Source organism: Mesoplodon bidens, assembly GCF_964165515.1.
Source record: "Mesoplodon bidens genome assembly, chromosome: 16".
Taxonomy (NCBI): Eukaryota; Metazoa; Chordata; class Mammalia; order Artiodactyla; family Ziphiidae; genus Mesoplodon; species Mesoplodon bidens.
Genome location: NC_138173.1, coordinates 41,614,368 through 41,635,584, shown reverse-complemented (window position 1 = coordinate 41,635,584; position 21,217 = coordinate 41,614,368). Strand labels below are relative to the sequence as shown.

At 42.8% G+C, this 21,217-nt stretch overlaps 1 pseudogene across 1 annotated transcript; it reads right to left on the bottom strand.

Moving 5' to 3' along the window:
* Window positions 1-18,196: 18,196 nt before the first annotated feature.
* LOC308630024 (EF-hand domain-containing protein D1-like) lies at window positions 18,197-19,252 on the bottom strand (annotated as a pseudogene). The gene is made up of 2 exons: window positions 18,570-19,252; window positions 18,197-18,354 (listed from the first exon to the last, which is right to left on the bottom strand). The product of its transcript is annotated as an EF-hand domain-containing protein D1-like (transcript).
* Window positions 19,253-21,217: the final 1,965 nt, after the last annotated feature.

Sequence of the window (21,217 nt, the reverse complement as noted above, 5' to 3'; positions counted from 1 at the left end):
CCTATACATCACTTGAAGCCAGGAAATAAATGATGCCAAAGCACAGGAGGCAAGGCTAAGTAAGTACCTTGACCTTGAACAGAGAGAAAACTGGGACCTAATTAAACTTAAAAGCTTCTGCACAGCAAAGGAAACCATAAACAAAATGAAAAGACAGCCCTCAGAATGGGAGAAAATATTTGCCAACGAAGCAACTGACAAGGAATTAATCTCTAAAATATACAAACAGCTCATGCAGCTCAATATCAAAAAAACAAACAGCCCGATCAAAAAATGGGCAGATCTAAATAGACATTTCTCCAAAGAAGACATACAGTTGGCTAAAAAGCACATGAACAGATGCTCAGCATCACTAATTATTAGAGAAATGCAAATTAAAACTACAATGAGGTATCACCTCACACAAGTCAGAATGGTCCTCATCAAAAAATCTACAAACAGTAAGTGCTGCAGAGGGTGTGGAGAAAAGGGAACCCTCCTACACTGTTGGTGGGAATGTAAACTGGTACAGCCACTATAGAGAACAGTGTGGAGCTTCCTTAAAAAACTAAAAATAGAGCTACCATATGATCCAGCAACCCCACTCCTGGGCATATATCTGGAGAAAATCATAATTCGAAAAGATACATGTACCCCAATGTTCACTGCAGCACTATTTACAATAGCCAGGACATGGAAGCAACCTAAATGTCCATCAACAGATGAGTGGATAAAGATGTGGTACATATATACAATGGAATATTAGCCATAAAAAAGAACGAAATAATGCCATTTGCAGCAACACGGGTAGACCTAGAGATTGTCATACTGCATGAAGTAAGTCAGAGAAAGACAAATATATGATATCGCTTATAGGTGGAATCTGAAAAAAATGGTACAAATGAACTTAGCTACAAAACAGAAATAGAGCTACAGATGTAGAAACTTATGGGGGTAAGGGGAGAGAGGGATAAATTGGAAATTAGGATTGACATATACACGTGACTATAAAATAGACAACTAATAAGGACCTACAGTATAGCACAGGGAACTCTACTCAATACTCTGTAATGGCCTATATGGGGAAAGAATGTTTAAAAGTATATGTATAACTGATTCACTTTGCTGCACACCTGAAACGAACACAACGTTATAAATCAACTATACTCCAATAAAAATTTTTTTAAAAAACTGACTTTTAAAGATTGAGGTAGAATAGAGCAGTAGATCAGTATTTTAAAACTATTGGAAAATATAGGGAGAGAGAGAGAGAGAGAGAGGGAGATTGATTCTGAAGGGATATCCTGAAAGCCAAGGAGGAGAAGCAAGGAGGAACCAAATACTGAAGAGGTCAAAGAAGCTACTTCTTTATCTCTGGTACATTCTATTTTCTTACCATCTATATTCTTATATCACCAACAAGAAATAATTCTGTTAAAGCAAAAAACCCAAAATTGATAGCCACTTCATTTTGGTATTTACAATTAATTGCACCCGTCAAAGTAATGATTCTCAAAATATTGGCAGAGTAGGAAGTCAGAGCAGTATTAAATAGGATATAAAACTAGATGCTGGGAATGTACTAAAGCGTTCTTTTTATGAGAGTAATAGTTACTACTGTATCAGTCTCAACATAATATCTTTTATAAGACTATAGTGAGTATATTTAACCACCAATGCTCGAGGGAAAGTGTTAGGTTTTATCAACCCCAGGTAAACATTTAAACTTTATCAGAGAAAACAAAATCAAACAGGTATCGGGCTTCCCCGGTGGCACAGTGGTTAGGAATCCTCCTGCCAATGCAGGGGACGTGGGTTCGAGCCCTGGGCCGGGAAGATCCCACAGCTCCGTTAGCTGCAACGGAGCAACTAACCCCATGTGCCACAACTACTGAGCCCGTGTGCCACAACTACTGAAGCCTGCACACCTAGAGCCCGTGCTCTGCAACAAGAGAAGCCACCACAATGAGAAGCCTGCGCACCACAACCAAGAGTAGCCCCCGCTCACCGCAACTAGAGAAAGCCCATGCGCAGCAACAAAGACCCAACGCAGGCAAAAATAAATAAATAAATAAATTTATTTTTTAAAAAATCAAACAGGTAATTTAATGTAATAGTATACATGCTGCATCCTTAAAACGAAGTATTTCTCATTTGACTACACATTAAAATCTGAACTCATTTGCCACTGAATCAAGAAATGGCAGAATAAGCAACCATTAAAAACTCCTGGATACATTTAGTCTCCAACCAAAGGTAATCAACCCTTAGGAGGGTTGATGCATTACGAAAGGAAAGCATCTTTATTTAAACCAGATTTTTGCCAACTGTGGCTTCCCATTAGTGAGTTGCAAGATTAATTTAGTGGGTCATGACCAACACTTTTTAAAAAATGAAATAGAATAACATAAAATGTTAGAGTTCATCACAAATTGTAAGGATATCTTTATTCAGTAACTATAATATATCTGTATGTATTGTACACTGTGCTACAGTGTAGATAATATATCTTTTGTGTATTACAGTCAAAAAAGCGTGAAAAACTGATTTAGGGCGCTATATTATGCTTCCTGCTGCTTAATAAAAAACAGTGAGAGCAGCAAATTCCATCCAATTATATTGCTCTGCATCATCATACCTGTTCTGGAAGTAGCTGCTTTAAAAAACTACGCTGTCTCTCTCCTCTGCTCTTCAGTGCATTTCTTATACCAGTGATTCTCAAAGTGCTGTCCATGGACTCTGGAGATCTCTGAAAAGAGTCTACACGTTCATCGTAAGACGAGGCTGTTATTTGTATTTTCACTGTGCTGACATTTGCATTGGTGCAGCAAAAGCAAAATGGATAAAACAGCTGGGCCCTAGCACCAGTTGAGGCAGAGGCACCAAATGGTAACGGCCAGTGTGCATGGCACTACCATGCCCTCCTGGAGTTTTCTTAAAGTGCCAATTTCACTGAACAATGCTCCTGATAAGGCGGTAGAAAGTATTCACTTTATTAAATGTCAGCCCTTGAACACATATCATTTTAATGTGTTGTGTGAGAAATGGGACATTCTAACAAGACCTCGATGCACACCAATTATGATGGTTGTGAGCTAAGCTAGCTGCTTTTTTAATGGAATACCATTTTTACTTGACAACAAACTATGCTTATTCAGATGTGGGTGTTTAGGAGACATTTTTTTCTAAAATGAACAAAGTGAGACTATCACTTCAAGGAAAACAACTGAAAGTATTTATTAACAATAATAAAATTCCAGCTTTAGAGCAAAAATGAAAATTTTGGAAAACTTGACACTATACCAATACTTAAAGCATTTTAGGATGAAATCGGTGGTGATAGTGACCAAAGTGATTGTTTGACATTGTTTAATGAAATGTGTCAAGATTTGGAAGATCTGCATAACCAGTGAATAAATGTTTTCCAAATGACCATTGCATGACACAAGTACAAGATAGACCAATGGTTTTTAAAGCAATGGAGTATAAAAAGTCATTAACATGGTTTAGAATCCACCAACTTTTAAGAAACCAACCTTTAAAAACTATTACGTATATGTATAACTGAATAACTTTGCTGGACACCTGAAACTATCACGACATTGTGAATAAAATATACTCCAATATAAAATGAAAAGTGAAAACAAAACAAAACCTATCACTTTTTGCATTATGGTGTCAAGTCAAAAAAGCAATATCCACAATTATCTAAGAAGGCTGTTAAAATACTCCTCCCTTTCCAGTTACATATTTGTGTTAGGCCAAATTTTCTTCATCTACTGCAACCAAATGATGTATCATGTCAGATTGGATGCAGAAGCAGATATGGAACTACAGCTGTTTTCTATTAAGATAGGCTTTTTAAATATTTATTAAAAATGTAAAACAGGGCTTCCCTGGTGGCGCAGTGGATAAGAGTCCCCCTGCTGATGCAGGGGACACATGTTCGTGCCCCGGTCCGGGAAGATCCCACATGCCGCAGAGCGGCTGGGCCCGTGAGCCATGGCCGCTGAGCCTGTGCATATGGAGGCTGTGTTCCGCAACAAGAGAGGGCACAACAGTGAGAGGCCCGTGTATCACAAAACAAACAAACAAATAAACAAAACTACAATAAGGTATCATCTCACACCAGTCAGAAGGGCCATCATCAAAAAATCTACAAGCAATAAATGCTGGAAAGGGTGTGGCGAAAAGGGAACCTTCTTGCACTGTTGGTGGGAATGGAAATTGATACAGCCACTATGGAGAACACTATGGAGGTTCCTTAAAAAACTAAAAATTGAACTACCATACGGCCCAGCCATCCCACTACTGGGCATATACCCTGAGAAAACCATAACTCAAGAAGAGTCACGTACCACAATGTTCATCGTAGCACTATTTACAGTAGCCAGGACATGGAAGCAACCTAAGTGTCCATCGACAGATGAATGGATAAAGAAGATGTGGCACGTATATGCAATGGAATATTACTCAGCCATAAAAAGAAACGAAACTGAGCTATTTGTAGTGAGGTAGATAGACCTAGAATCTGTCATACAGAGTGAAGTAAGTCAGAAAGAGAAAAGCAAATACCATATGCTAACATATATATATGGAATCTAAAAAAAAAAAAGTTCTGAAGAACCTAGGGGCAGGACAGGAATAAAGACGCAGATGTAGAGAATGGACTTGAGGACATGGGGAGGGGGAAGGGTAAGCTGAGCGAAGTGAGAGAGTGGCATGGACATATATACACTACCAAACGTAAAATAGATAGCTAGTGGGAAGCAGCCGCAGAGTACAGGGAGATCAGCTCAGTGCTTTGTGAGGACCTAGAGGGGTGGGATAGGGAGGGTGGGAGGGAGATGCAAGAGGGAGGAGATATGGGGATATATATATATATATATATATATATATATATATGTATAGCTGATTCATTTTGTTATAAAGCAGAAACTAACACACCATTGTAAAGCAATTATGCTCCAATACAGATGTTAAATAAATAAATAAATAAAGTGTTTGCTTTTATTCACTGTACTGTCAAACTGGGTATCATTACAAACACATTTATTCATCAGTAGAAGCCACAGTTCTCATCTGACACTTTAAATGCCTCATCTCGCCTGAGATGTGTATCACACATGATGCAAAATGCCTGCCACAGTGCTCCCAGTGTCAGAGCTCTTCTTGATGAAATGGAAGTATGAGAACCAGTGCGCCCATGCCCTCAGAATACTCCAGAACAGACGTTACCCTGCAATGAATGTTCATATGAAATCAGCATGGCTTAATTACATTTATCACACTGAAAATCAATTCTATGCCAATGATACATGGCACTTGGAACATATTTTACAAACATTAACTAATTAATCTCAAAACATCCCTGAGAGGCAAGACATAATGAAATATGAGCTGACAACCAAATTATGTCTAATTATTTATAAGATTTCCCCCTTCCAAGAGGTTTCTATCGCCAGTTCAGAGAAGTGGGCTCGCTACGTGCTCAAATCAGGTGTGGAAATCAATTATCACTTATTCCGTCCAAAATTGTCTTGCTACAAAGCACCCACATTTCCTTTTAGAACAGATCAACCTGTACCATTTTCCACTGGAAAGGCTCATAAAAACTCCAAAGCCCCCAAACTATCTAGTGTTGAACTCATAGTTCTATACCTTAAATGACATTCTTTGCTCATTTTTTACCCACGAGCAATTTTGATTATTATCCCAATTGCTTTGACCAGCTTCGCTCTACTGTCCTCTTCCACCCCCCGCCCCCCACAGTATCTTTTTCCCCTGTAAAGATACTCACAGACACTGGCCCTATCATGCAGACAGTTTCTTGTCTCCAAATTCTGTCATCAGAAAGCTGCCTTCTCTGTGCTTTTGTTCCTGTTGTCTCTCTGACTTGAACGCTCTCGGGTTTCCTCAAGTTCTCTGCATTCCCTTATTTCCATTCCACTTGAAATTAGGCAACTTTGTTCCATCAGATAATTACACATCAGCTTCTAAATTTTCTCTTGAGCAGCAAGTTGGGCCTTGAAAGTGAATGCCATATGTTTAAAAACATTGCTAGAAGACATATTGTGAAGGGGAATGTTACTGTTTGTGGGGAAAAAAAGATTATACAAGTATGCTTAAAAATACACCTCAGGAATGTTATTTATTTAAATAACAATTCTTATGAGGGCTGTATTAAAATTCTCCAGAGACAGAGAGATTTATTTTTAAGGAATTGGCTCACATGACTGTGGGGAATGATAAATCCAAACTCTGCAGGGTAGGCTGGCAGGCTGGAAATTCCCCCAGGAACTGATCTTGTAGTCTAGAGTCTGAAAGCCGAATTCCCTCTCCTTCGGGGGAACCTCAGTCTTTGCTCTTTAGGCCTTCAAATGATTGAATGAGGCCCATCCACATTATGGAGGATTATCTGCTTTACTCAAGTCTACTTATTTAAATGTTAATCACATCTAAAAAAATATGTAACAGCAACATCTAGAATGGCGTTTGACCAAACAACTTGGCCTAGCCAAGGTGACACATATAATTAACCTCACAAGGGCCTACCTTGTTTAAGAAAGCTTTTTGTTGTTTTTTTTTAACTTTTGGCTGCATTGGGTCTTCATTGCTGCGCATGGGTTTTCTCTAGTTGTGGCGAGCGGGGGCTACTCTTCTTTGCAATACACGGGCTTCTCATTGTGGTGGCTTCTCTTGTTGCGGAGCATGAGCTCTAGGTGCGTGGGCTTCAGTAGTTGTGGTACGTGGGCTCGGTAGTTGTGGCTCATGGGCTCTAGGGCGCAGGCTCAGTAGTTGTGGTTCACGGGCTTAGTCACTCCGCATCATGTGGGATCTTCCCGGACCAGGGCTTGAACCCGTGTCCCCTGCATTGGCAGGCAGATTCTTAAACACTGCGCCACCAGGGGAGCCCTAAGAAAGCATTTAAAGCAACTGTATGTTTCATCTTTGTAATCTTACTGCCTGACAAAGTACCTCCTGTACTAGGTGTTCACTAACTATTCAGTGGTGAAATAAATGAATGTGTATTAGACTTGTGTTTCCAATAAAATTGTAAACTTGAGCGACAATATTTCCCTTGCATTTTCTGTAACTATGGCAATCACATAACTCAAATTTTCCAGGGTAGTATTGATTTCAAATGCTCCATCCCATTGTCACACCATGTGTCCTCATTTTAAATTGTAGAAAACATGGTGACTGTAACTCTAACAAGTAGTTTCATGCTGAAACACAGTACTTAAACCTCACTAAATACTTAACTGATTGAAATGGAATTTCCAGCCAGTGGACATTTTGTTTAAAATATGACAAAATACAACTGGGGGAAATTATCATTTCTCTTCTCATTTATTCCTGAGACACGAAATGCAATCTGGTTCTTGTATTTTAAGTTTTCCAGTTCTCAGGGTGTGGTTATAATGAATTGCTAAGCCAGTATGAAGTAAGATACTTGGTAATCAGGGCAAGTTTAAACAGTGTTGAACATTTTTTTAGGGTGAGTGACCATTCAGGTAATGTATCCAGGAAAGGCCTTGAATAGAAAGGGAGGGACACTATTAGACAAATAAAAATCCCTGTTTCTGGATTCTCTATGCAGATAATAAAACCTTGAGATTCCAGGAGGAAAGTTGCTGAATTGTTTTAAGATAGAAGAAGACAGAATCAAAAATAAATAAAACATTAAGAATTGTCTTTTTTTTTCCAGTAAAAATTACTTAAGGTTTTTCTGGACTGCAGAAATTATTTTCCTACTTTATAATCTGATGTGATCTTTAAAACTGCTGGTTTGTTACAAAATGATATCTCAAAGGAGTATAAGTTATACCACTTGGAGTTTAGATAGCCTTGGTGAAAATTTAAAGCTATTATAGACAGATGAGTGATGGATTCAAGGAAGCCAGAAAGTGCTTGAACCAAAAGCTTTCAGCTATTCAGTCAAAAAATTAGCAAGATTTAGTGACAGTTTTGGTACGGGGGGTGAAGATATGGAAGAGACAAAAGATGTCTTAGCTGTGGTAGGAGACTAGAATTATGCTAATCTCATTATGAGAGACAGAGAAATTAAGACAGAGAACCAGTTTGGAATAGTTAGTAGAGGAATGAAAGTGACGAGTAATTTTGAGCATGTTGATTTTAAGTGAAACATGGAGCTACACTGTAAACAGCTGGAAATACAGTTTAAGAAAGTAGGTGAGAAATCAGAACCAAAGCTGAAGTTTCCAGGATCTTTACTATAGAATTTAAATAAAGTCCAAACTATTGACTATGTCTTCTTTATATCTACCCTAGCCAAAGATGTACTTTTCCTGGACTCGAGCTGAATGGGGTGATTTACAGACCCCCTACTTGGTCTTTGCACCTTCTGGGACATGTGATTGCTCTTTCCTTACCTATCTGGAATGCTCTTTTCCTTTCCACAGCCCCATACACCCCAATAACTCACACTCCAACTTCAACTCAACCTTTAGGTCTTACTTTATCTTTTCTGGATGTATGCCCAGTAGTGGGATTGCTGGGTCATATGGTAGTTCTATTTTTAGTTTTTTAAGGAACCTCCATACTGTTCTCCAGCATGGCTGTACCAATTTACATTCCCACCAACAGTGCAAGAGGGTTCCCTTTTCTCCACACTTCAGGTCTTACTTTAGATGTTTCTTCCCTGACTGCCCCCTTACACACACACACACACACACACACACACACACACACACTCCTGTGTTAGGTTAATTGCCCTTCTATGAGCTTTCAGGGTATTTAGTATTAATCTCTCTCACTACTCTGTGTTATAAGATCCAGCTTACTCATCCGTCCATTCAACTTGAGTTTAAGGTTCCCAAGGGCAGGCACTGAATCTTTCCTGCTCATTGTTACATTCCTAACTCCATTATACATAGTAGGTACTCAAAAATTGAATGAACAATTGAATTATCAGAGAAGCTTGAATGTGGGCAACATCACAGTAGATAGAGCTCCAAAACCTTGTCTGAAAAAGAGGTTGATAGTTGATATTTGATGACAGTTGATACTTCAAGTAACAAGCTTGAAGTGAAGTGCCTTGAAAAATTAATTCCTGTGGCATACTTGTATCTTATGAAATGGATGTTGAGGTTATGGTGTTGTATTCTCATGTGATTTTTCTGGTAAGACATGTAAGGCAAAAGCACACCCATGTGGGTGGTGGACGTGTCTTCTAAGAAGCCTGAAGCCTTTCTCCAGGGCAGCCACCTGGGAAAGAACGGGGTCCTCGAACAGGAAGTAGAACTGAGGGGTGAGCTTGAGGGTGGTGGAAGAAGAGGCTTCATCTTGCTTAATCTGGACTACGCCTCCTAATACAGCAGCCATTAGATGTATGTGGCTATTGAGCCTTTGAACTATGCTGTCTGAATTGAGATGTGCAAGTGTAAAATCCATACCAGATTTTAAACTTAGTATGAAAAAATTAAATATTTAATTAATATTTTTATATTGACTATGTGTTGAAATGATAATATTTTGGATATAGTGGGTTAAATACCTTATTAAAATTAATTTCATTAATTTCTTTTTACCTTCTTCACATGGTTACTAAGATTTTTTAAATTCCATGTGTGGCTCACCTTACAGTTCTTTGGGACAGTGCTGGTCTAGACTTAAGAGAAGATCTAGACATCTCTTAACGTCCTCCTGGGTGGAGCCATTAAGGCAGCGGATGGAATAGGCCTGAAAGCTTGGCAGCTAAGCCTTGTCTTGTAAAAGTAGGGTGATTTATGAGCATCTCTGTCTTGTTTCCACCATAAGTAAAGGCTTCTTGCCGGTGCCTGCTACTTGTTGGGCTCTGTGCTCGGCACTGGAGCTTCAGGATAAACCAGATGGACATGGCCCTACACTCATGAACCTTGCTATCTGGCCACATGATTCAGTCCTCTCCCCAGTCAGGAGATTTTCCTTCCACTCCTGCTGTCCTTGGAGGAAAGCCAGTGGAGGAGGGAAGCACGACATTTGTTATTTTTTTGTTTGTTACTGTGATTAAATTTGTTGAATGCTTACTCTGTAAGCTGGCTAAGCACTTTTGATGCCTTGTCTCGCTGAATGTTCATTAATAATCCTACAAAGCAGGAACTATTATTGTTCCCATAAAGAGGAAGAAACTGAGGCTTGGGGAAGTAAAATTAACTTGCCCAAGGACACACAAAAGGGACAAAGTGCAGAGTGAAATTCAGATCTGCCTGGCTCCAGCGTCCCACTGCTAACCACTATACATCACACCTCATTTCCTCACAAATACACAGGTAACAGCCACCCTGATGGCTTCAGTTTGTGGAGATTTACTATGTGCAGGCACTGTCCTCAGCACCTGATTCTTACATATTTAATCCTCACAATAACCCTATGGGATGTGGTTCTTGTTGTTATTGCTATTCCTATTGTACAAAAAAGGAAACTGAATCTCAGAAAAGTGAAGTAACCTGCCCAAGATCATATAGCAACTAAATTATGGCATTACTTGAATCTTAAATAAATCTTAAATAAATCTTAAATAAATCTTTGAACATTTAAAGTTCTCTAAATATTCCATTTCTCTAAATTACCCATAAAAGATATTTTTTAAAATGTGGCTGGTAGGTAAAAGCCAACCCTCTTTGATTAGAGACTGTCAGACATCTCAAGACATTTTAGGGAGAGGGATTAGTCCCTTCTAAAGCTTCTCTCTCTTCCGCTAAGTAGACGGGGGGGGGGGCGGGGAAGCAGTTTGATATAATCCAAAAAAGATAATAATTCTCCTAGTCTCATCCTTCAGAGTTGGAAACATTCTGCATGATCATCTGGTCCAAACCTCTCATTTCACAGATGAGAAAATGAGGTTCACAGAGTTCAAATGACTTGCCCAAGGTCATGCAGCTGGTTAGTGGCAGAGCAGAACCGGAGCGCGTGTGGTTTCTCACAGAACATGACTCTCTCCACAACCCACACTGCCTCCTGAGGACAAAGGAAGGCCTGGGGGAAATTCAGGGGCGGTGCAGGGCTGCCCTATTGGCGGCAGGAAGCAAAGTTTACACAGTCTTCTAGCTCACGCAGTTTCTATCATGTCCGCGAAGCACTCACGAAGAACCTACAGTGCTGTGGACCCAGATACACAGGACTAGCAGTATAAAACCAGCACGAACTGCGCACAGGAAAACAAGTTGAGGCTTTTGCTTTAATTGCTTTTCTTGCTTTTGATCATGTGCAAATCCAGGAGAAGGGCTTTTCAGAGGACGTGTGTGTAACTCAGTGGTGCAGCAGTGACGCTTGACCGTCTGGGCAGGTTTAGGAAGGCGTGTTTGGGAGGAGACGCCTCCAGGAGATGCAGACTGGAGGCTCCATGCTGATCCTGGAAAACTTCACACACAGTCAAAAAATTTTAACGAGCAAGCTGGGCCTAAAGCTGTTCCTGGGTGCTGCGCTTCAGGCGTCCAGCTGTTCAGTGGCGCAGGTGCCGCCAAGCCACCGCACACTGTCCCCGCACACACTTGCACTCTCCACTTGCATCCGGCATTCTGTATTCCTGTCATAGCCTTTCTCCTTCCCGACACTTACTTTGGTCACACTCTTTCCTCAGGCCCTACCCAAGGTTCCCGACCTCCTTGAAGCTATTCCAGACCATGGTCAACCTGCTAATCGCTCCTTTTTTCTGGAATCTAAGATGAATATCCTCCTTCATTTAGCACTTTGTTACCTAGTTCACACTTGATTTGTACTTCTTTGTGTACATGTTCTGTCTCCTAAACTGGAATTTAGCCACTCAAAACAGGGGACAGATCTAGTTTCCCCTGCAAATTCCAAATTCCTTCCTGGTACAGAGCCATATAAGCAGCAGGCACTCAAGAAACCTTGGACGTTGATGACAATGACGACTGTGATGATGATTATGACGCTGGAGGAGAAGGAGAGGAAGACAAAGATAGAAAAGAAATTCTATTCAAGTAGAAAGCTCACAGAAACCTACAAAACAAATTGCATTACTATAGAGATCAGACTCCAGGCCAAAGGAAAATGGTAGAAATCATCAAATTTATGTCCGTGAAACTTCTGCCTGCCGTATATGCCACCTCCGGCTTCACAGGCCATTTTATTAGTATTAAGAACAACACAGGGCTGTCTTTCTTATTCCCTTCCTGGAGGAGCCCACTATGATGGTTAACTTCATGTGTCAACTTGACTGGGCCATGGATGCTCAGGCATTTGGTCAAAGATTATTTTGAGTGTTTCTGGGTGAGATTAGCATTTGAATCGGTAAACTAAGTAGAGTAGATTGCCCTCCCTAATGTAGGTGGGCCTCATCCAATCAGTAGAACAAAAGGCTGAATAAGAGGGAATTCCTACCCACTCCACCACACCACTGCTGAGCTGGTACATCAGTTTTTTCCTATCTTCAAACTTGAACTGCAAAATCAACTCTTCTCGTGGTACCATCTGAGGGACAGTTTTGCATGTCCCACCTCCACTGGCCCCCATTCTTATTCCTTTGACAGAAATACTCCTTTGGGTTATGACATCACATTACCAGGGGTCTATTTAGAAAGCGAACAACCACAAAAGATCTATTACTTTAATATCTTGACATGGATTCTTTCCCAGATGAAAGCAGAGAGCAAAAGACTGAGACACAAGGTGGTACAATTTCAGATGAGGCAGAGGGAGAGATGCTGGGGGACTGTCTGGGGAGGACCGGCCCAAGTGGGACACAGCCTTGGGAAGTTGTACACAGTCAGATGTCAGTAAAAGCAGGAGGGACGGGGTGCAGATGGAGGACAGAGGATGGGAGGGGCCAAGAAAGAGGTCTTGAAAGGAGTCAAGGAAAGGTCAGACTCCTCCACAGGGGTGGGCACTGGATGAACATTCTGTCAATTGGACACCAGTGTTACAGCAACTGGCTCTGTACCTGTTTCTCCAGCCAGAGACTCTTATCAGCTCTCTCCTCCCTTGACCTCCTCATGATTTCTGACTAAACTCTGCTGTTTTAAACTTCTTGTTTAAAGATCCTGTCTTCACGTCTGATTCCCAAGATGCAGTTCTGCCACAGGCCCTGAGGGTCACACCAGGACTGTGCTCCACCTTTCAGCCTGGTTCCACCCTCTCCCACTTTGGGAATCGTGTCCCTCTAATGTGGATGATCCCAACACTCCCTCTCCTAAGCCTCCTGTGGCTTCAAAGTGATGAACAATTAGGTAAAACTCCTGGCTCTCCCTTAACAGACTTCTAACCTGCTCCTATCTAAGGCCCTTTTTAGTTACAACTAACATTCCTATAGCGGATGAGAGTTTACTGAAATATTATTGTTACCTATAATCTGGCTGTCATCCCAACACTCAACTGAAACTGCTCAGGCAAAGATCACCAATGACTTTTATTGGTCGATATTGCCAAAACCAAGAAACACATTTCATTTATTGTCTTGGTGTCTTCTTTGCTGCTGATGGCATTATTCAACATACCCTCATTTGTGTTACTCTCTCCTGCCTAAGTTTTCATGGCACTATTATCTGCTTGTTCTCCACAACATGCTTTTGTCTGCTCAGCATCCCTTTTCCTTACCTTGGTAAGTGCCCCACCTCCCTGAATAGAGTGAGCACATGACCCAGGTTGGCCAATCATAATATCATATCTCTCTGTCCTCAGTGATTGGTCCAGAGATGGGTCACATGTCCCAAATCAGGCCAATCATTTTTTCACTAGGATTTTCTAAATGAAGCTGGTTGGGAGTACCCTTAATCAATCAGTTTTGCTGTGTAACAGATACTCTCAAAATCTCAGGGGCTTGGGCTTCCCTGGTGGTGCAGTGGTTGAGAGTCCGCCTCCTAATGCAGGGGACACGGGTTCATGCCTTGGTCTGGAAAGATTCTACATGCCACGGAGCGGCTGGGTCCGTGAGCCATGGCCGCTGAGCCTGTGCGTCCGGAGCCTGTGCTCCACGACGGGAGAGGCCACAACAGTGAGAGGCCCGTGTACCGCAAAAAAAAAAAAAAAAAAAAATCTCAGTGGCTTATAACAACCAGTATTTATTTTCTTGTGCGTGAGTCTACAGGACAGAAGTGGCAAGGACTGGCTTCAGATATGCTTCACAGGTTTCTTTATTCTCTCTGGACCAGGGGCTACTGGGGACATACTCTTCTCAGGAAGGAGCACAGGAGCACAGAGCAAGCAGAAACATGTGACACCTCTTAAAGTCTTGGCCCAGAACTGTCACATTGTCCCTCTGTCCACATTTCCAAAGCAAGTCATGTGGCCACACCCAACATCACTGGGAAGATGCCTCTGCTGGGAGCAACTGCAGTCACTCAGCAACGGGAGGGACTATGTTATGCAAATATCCCTGCATGGAGGGGCGTGAAGAACTGGGAACAATAACCAATCTGCCACACTCCCTTTACCTTTCTGAACCCAGGCTCTAAAGATGGACCCTGGGAGCTGCTGTGGCCCTACCTCCCACCATGTGAAGCTGATCTGAGGATGAAGCCCATACCCAAAAAATCAAGTTCCTAGATCCAGTGGTCTGGCTCCATCCCTACCTTCCCAGATTTTAGTTATGAATTATTGAATTTCCCTTTGAATTGGGATTCTATCATTCACATGCCAAGAGGCCTAGAAAATATAGTCTCTTCCCTCTCGAGTGGTCCTTTTTGACCTTGTGTTCTGCACTCAGCTCTTCTCTCTCTAGAACAGGGGTCGGCAAACTATGGCTCATGGGAGAAATCTGGCTGGCCATCTGTTTTTGTACGTAGTTTTATTGGAACACATCCACATGCATTTACTTATGTATTGTCTGTGGCTGCTTTCACACTACAATATCAGAGTTGAATAGTTATGATAGTGACCATACAGTCCACAAAACCTAAAATATTTACTACCCAGCCCTTTACAGAAAAATTGTGCTGAGCCCTACCCCAAAAAATGGAGGCCATGTGCTCTCCCAGCCAGTCTCATCCACCTGCAAGCTGGTGACTCCCAAATCTATTTCCCTGGCCCTGACCTCACCCTGCATCTTGGAATAATTCTGCACAAACTTTTCTGCTCGGATGCCCCACAAGCACCTCAAATTCAATAATTTTCGAATTTAAACTGAACTCATCCTTTCCCCCTAAACCAGTTCCTCTTTCCAATTCCCATCAGTAATGGTGCTGGCTTTGCACCCAGCGGTCCAAGCTAGATTATTCCTTCTGCCTTCCTCCCCTGCCCCATCAACAGGTTGTGCTGGGTTTACTTCTAAACTGTTCTTAAACACTCTCTCTCCTTCTCTTCAGCCTTTCTCATATATCCTCACTTGAGCCATTGCAGTCTTCTCACTTGTCTCTTTATCTCTCTTGTTTTCCACCTGTCCCTCCAGCAGGGGATCTTTTACAGCCCCAATCTTGTCCTGCAGCTCCCTTATCTAAAGTACTCAGTGACTCCCATTAAGAGTCAAATCCGGGACTTCCCTGGTGGAGCAGTGGTTAAGAATCTGCTAGCCAATGAAGGGTACACAGGTTCGAGCCCTGGTCTGGGAAGATCTCACATGCTGTGGAGCAACTAAGCCCGTGCGCCACAACTACTGAGCCTGCGCTCTAGAGCCCACAAGCCACAACTACTGAAGCCTGCGCGCCTACAGCCCGTGTTCCGCAACAAGAGAAGCCACCGCAATGAGAAGCCCGTGCACACCAACAAAGACCCAATGTAGCCAAAAATAAATAAATAATTTTTTTTAAAAAAAGAGTCGGGGCTTCCCTGGTGGCGCAGTGGTTGAGAGTCTGCCTGCCGATGCAGGGGACACGGGTTCGTGCCCCGGTCTGGGAAGATCCCACATGCCACGGAGCGGCTGGGCCCGTGAGCCATGGCCACTGAGCCTGCGCGTCCGGAGCCTGTGCTCCGCAACGGGAGAGGCCACAACAGTGAGAGGCCCGCGTACTGCAAAAAAAAAAAAAAAAGAGTCAAGTCCAACTTTGACAACCCAACTGGCAAAATCCTCAATTTCCTGACCCTGCCTGTCTCTCTATCCTTATTTTAGAGTATATCTCATCTCACCCAAGACTAATGTGAAAACATACAAACTATGCTGTTTCTTGCCTCTGGCCTTTGCTTATGCTGTTTCAGCCCTGTTCACCCCCTACCTCTCTCTTTCATTTGGCTAACTCATCCTTCAGGATTCGCAACAGATATCACCTCCCTCTAGGTAGCCATCTCAGCCTTGCACATGCCCTCCTGAGCTGAGCTGAGTGCATCTTCTTTGCTCTCTCCTAGCTCTCAGGCAGAAGTTAACTTGAGTTTACCAGTTTACCTGCCTATCCGCTCACTACGATGCAAGCTCCCAGGGACAGAGCCCAAGTTTCATTTATCCTTGTCTTTGGCTCCTGCACAAAGTAAATGTTTGGTGAACTCAACTGAACTATAAGATTTTTCACTCATATTACCTGTCACTGAAAGTGTGCAACAGACTTTGAGATAAATATGATTATTTTCACTTTATGAATTAGGAAACTGAATCTCAGAGAATTTGTCCAAAGCCATGTAGCTGATAAAGAGCAGAAGACTGAACTTAAAGCTAGGTCTATGGACCTTGAACTTTTGGAAACTCTGACCACAAAACCGTGCTTTTATTCCTGAATTAGTCTTTTGTATTAGTTATAAAATATATAATAGTACAAAAGTTATGTCATATTACACATAAATTCATATCTTTAATAATAATAATAAAATGAATGCCCATGTAGTCCATTGCCCAGTTTAGGAAATAGAACATTGCCAATACCTTTGAACCACTACCCAAATTTTGTGTTTATCATTCCTTTGCTTTTCTTTAGATTTTCCCACGTATGGATGTACTCAAACAATGTATTGTATTCCATCATATAAATGTATCATAGTTCATTTGTCCACTACTCCTGGTGATGGATGCTTGAGCTGTGTCCAGGTTTGTCTGTTTGTTTACTTGTTTTTACAAAGAGTGCTGTTATCCTTGTACAATTCTGCTACCCACATACAGAAGTTTCTCTGGGATATATTCATAAGGGTGAAATTCATATGTGCACCTTCATCTTTACCAAACAATGTCAAACTATTTCCAATGTCTATAGCATCAGCAATGAATAGTAGTTTCTGATGCTCCACATCTTTACCAACATTTGGTGGTACAAAAAGATGTTTTCTTTTTGTAGAGACAGCAGTTAAAAAAGAGAAGAAATAAATACAATGTTAGAAATTATTTTATAAAATACAACAAACCCCTGATATTTGTGAGCCATCCCAAGAACTCATAACATATAAAAATTTATGCTGAAAAACAGCTTCACCTCAGTACCTTAGAGCAGATGTTGGAAACTGGCTAGATGGTGAGGAGGGTCATGACTTTTGGGATTTTGAAAGGCTCTGGATTTGTCACTTGGGAATGTCAGGGGTCTACTGTAATAAAATTTGCATGAAGTCAGAGTTAACAGGAATTCTTCTACTCATTAATATTACTTATAATCATTCTTACAGTTAAATAGCACAGTATTTAGGGGTAGGGAAAAAAGGCTGAAGTGGGAAGAAGAATGAAAAGGATAGATCTAGGGGAAATGCTAAGAGGACAGGAGAAAGGTGATGGGAAGGAACAGAATCTCCTATCTTTTGACTATTTTGTGTCACCTCAGCAGCATGCCGTTCCGCCTATTGGAGAGGGGACAGGCAGTGGTGGAGCCTGGCCTGCCTTAAACCTCAGCATCATCAAAGGACAGAAGATGCAAAAGCACCTGGCAGGATCAGGCTAAGAATGAGAACAGGGAAGTTGGATGGGAAACAAAGGAGAGAGGGGCATGACAGGAAGAGTCACAGAAAAGGATTACCCAAGAAAATGGGCAACATTAACATCACAGGCCTCCAGGGACTATCTCCTCTGAGGACCACCAAAGAAAGAAGTATCTGTGCAAATTAACACAGCAGACCACTCTTTGATGTGGAGGGGGAAAGATAAAAGGAAGAAGTAAACGTTGCCAAGTAGAGGCACATTCCGGCTACAGAGAAGGGCGAGTAGGAGAGGGACTTGAGTGGGGCAGTTGGACCCTCTGGGAGGGGCTCCCAAATGAAGGCGAGAGCCACCCCCCGCCACCCCGACGAGGTTAAGGAGTTTGCGCTGGGTGGTGGTTGTGGAGGCTTGTTGGGGCAAAGGGTCAGCAGGGGCGAGGATGCCCGGCCAGCTCTCCCCGGGGCATCTGTGAGGCACAGCTGTGGACACAGGTCCAGCTCAGCCCAACTGTGTACTGAAAGTGGCCTTGAGCTCCCGGAAGGCTGCCTGGTGGAGCTTCCTCTTGTCTTCTGCCCGCTTCCGCTCATCTTGCTCTGCTTCAGACTTACTGGCAGAGGACAAGGCTTGGACCTTGGCTTCAAAGAAGTCCTTGCCACCTTTTTTTTTTTTTGCGGTACACGGGCCTCTCACTGTTGTGGCCTCTCCCGTTGCGGAGCACAGGCTCCGGATGCGCAGGCTCAGCGGCCATGGCTCACGGGCCCAGCCGCTCCGTGGCATGTGGGATCTTCCCGGACCGGGGCACGAACCCGTGTCCCCTGCATCGGCAGGCGGACTCTCAACCACTGCGCCACCAGAGAAGCCCCCTTGGCACCTTTGACGCCCTCCAGGGCAACATCGATCTCAGAAAGCTTCACCAGTGCCATCAGCCCCCTGTCCTCCCGTAGTTCCCCTGCTGTGGCCTTGTGGAATATAAACAGGAACTCACGGAAGCTGAGTTTGCCATCAAAGTCCTCGTGCACCTCCTTGATCATTCTCTTCAGGCCCAGGTGGGTCTGGGGGCCCCCAGCTTCTCCATCACCAGCTTCAGCTCCATCAGGTCGATGAAGCCATCCCTTCCGGCATCGTACAGTTTGAACATGCTCTCCATCCCTTGATGAGGCGGTGGCTGAACTCCGGGAACTCGGAGTAGGGGTGGAAGACCTTGCAGCGGCGGGGTTGCACTGCGCCCTCGTTGACGTCCAGCCGTCGGTTCAGCTGTGCGCTCAGCTCGGCGTGGGCTCTGGCCGTGGGCGCCCAGGCAGACGCCTGCGGCTGGGGCTTGGGGACTGGGGCGGCTCGGGGCACAGGCTAGAGCCCGCCGTCCACCTCCTCCCACTTCAGTCACTGCTGCAGCTTGCTCGCTAGCTCTTCGCTGGCTATGGCCACGGTGGATGTGGGGACGCGGGGACTGGGCGGGCAGCACACTCTTCGCCAACTAGCGACTCTGTGACACTTCCAAAAGTTCTTAATTTTACTGTAATTGTATGTGTCAGTCTTTTCCTCTGTGGTTTGCATTTTTTCCCTTTGTTTAAGGAATCCTTCCCTATCCTAAGGTCATAAATAGTAAACACCATTTACTGAGTACTTTCTGTGTTTCAGTACTCTTAATTCCCTTTCATGGATGATGAATGTAAGACACAGAGAAATTAAGCAATTTGATCAATGTCACACAGTAAATAAGCAGTGGACTCAGGATTTGAACCCAGACCATCTGCCTTTAGCATTTGCACTTTAAAGACTGTTTATACTTCCAGTTGCAGAGATCATCTGGTTAGTCTAAAAGATTTAGAGTTTTACCTTTCTCATTAAAGTATTTAATCTGAAGTTGGCTTTTGTATATGATGTAAGATACCTGAATTAATCTTTAATAACTACTTCATCCCCTTAGACATTCATCATTAGTGAAACTAGTGTTGACTGATTCATGCTAAAGATGAATTAAAAAAAAAAAAACTAGGGACTTCCCTGGTGGTCCAGTGGTTAAGACTTCGCCTTCCAATGCAGGGGGTATGGGGAGCTAAGATCCCACATGACTCGGGGCCACAAAAACCAAAACATAAAACAGAAGCAATATTGTAGCAAATTCAATAAAGACTTAAAAAAAAACATAATTCTCAACTTAAAAAAAAAAAAACCTAGTTCGTGGAGACTGCAAGAGAGTGATCCCCAGCAAAATGTAACCCTGCTCTGGAAGTTCACAGTGAAGTTGAGCTTCAAATGATGTGCCCCAGAATAGAATTCTTTGAATTAACTGAGGAAGGCAGACCTCCACCATTCCAGAGTTGAGGACAGAAGATTGATCAAAGGCTTTTGGCATCTTGTAAAGTGAACAGAATATCCCCTGAAGAAACGCTCTAAAAGGCAGAGGCCATCACAATGCCCGGAACAGCCTCCAGCTCTGCCTACACTGCTGGGACCAGAAGAGCTCACACGGCCTTCCTGCCGCCTCCTTGTGAACTGTGTGGGAAGGAACACTGGCCACGAATTCTTTGTTTCAACTACCCGCACACGCCAGGACAGTCACAGCAACTGCAGTGACATCTTGGAATCTGGAGACTATAGCACATCACAGGCTAGACATCATGCCTATTCTGCACCAAGTGCCATCTTCCTCCAAAATTAAAGGTTTTAAAACAAATGCCAAGAAACTGAAAATGATTTTTAATTAAAAAATAAAATGGGAATGAGCTGAATGTGGGCCAGGTCATAAAGGGTCTCATATTGACAGACTTAAGGAGTGTGAACTTCACTGCGTCAGTGAGCAGGTTTGGAAGTCTTTTAAACAGGAAAGTAACACAAACCGTTTATTATTTTGCTCGTTACAGGCTGCATGACTGGTTACAATATGGGTGATAGAATACCCTAAAGACTGGCTGTGACAAGCTCTGCCGGTGGTGCCCTCCTACCCCAGCTTGGTTCCTCCCTGCCGGCAGAGCTTGCCTCCCACTCTGAAGGCTGGAAATGCCTAACAATCACTTTCCCAGCCTCCCTGGCAGGTAGAATACGGGCATGTGACCCAGTCCTGGCTAATGGGACCTGGTGGGAGAGGTTGCTAAGGGGATTCTGGAAAAGGTTTCCCTCTCTAATAAAAAGATGCGTAAGTAGAAAAGCCCCGCTTCTTTTCGAAATATGATCGTGTTTGCATGTAATGCCTGGAGCTGCCACCGTGACTAGGGACAAGGCCAATACCTCAGGGATGGCAGAGCAGAAAGATGGAGGTGATGACGTCATAGAACCACACAGAGCCACCTTCCCTTTGGAGATAACAGATGCTTATTGTTCAAGCCACTTTTACTTGGATATTCTGTTACTTGTACCCTACACCATCTCAAGGAAAGAAGCATTAATAAAGCCTCCAATATACAATGTAATATAATGTTATAGAAAATATTAAAAATAGACACTTTTTCCTTCAGATACTTATTTGAAATAAATGAGCCACAAAATTGGAAATAGCTACCATATTAACTGTTCACTGAA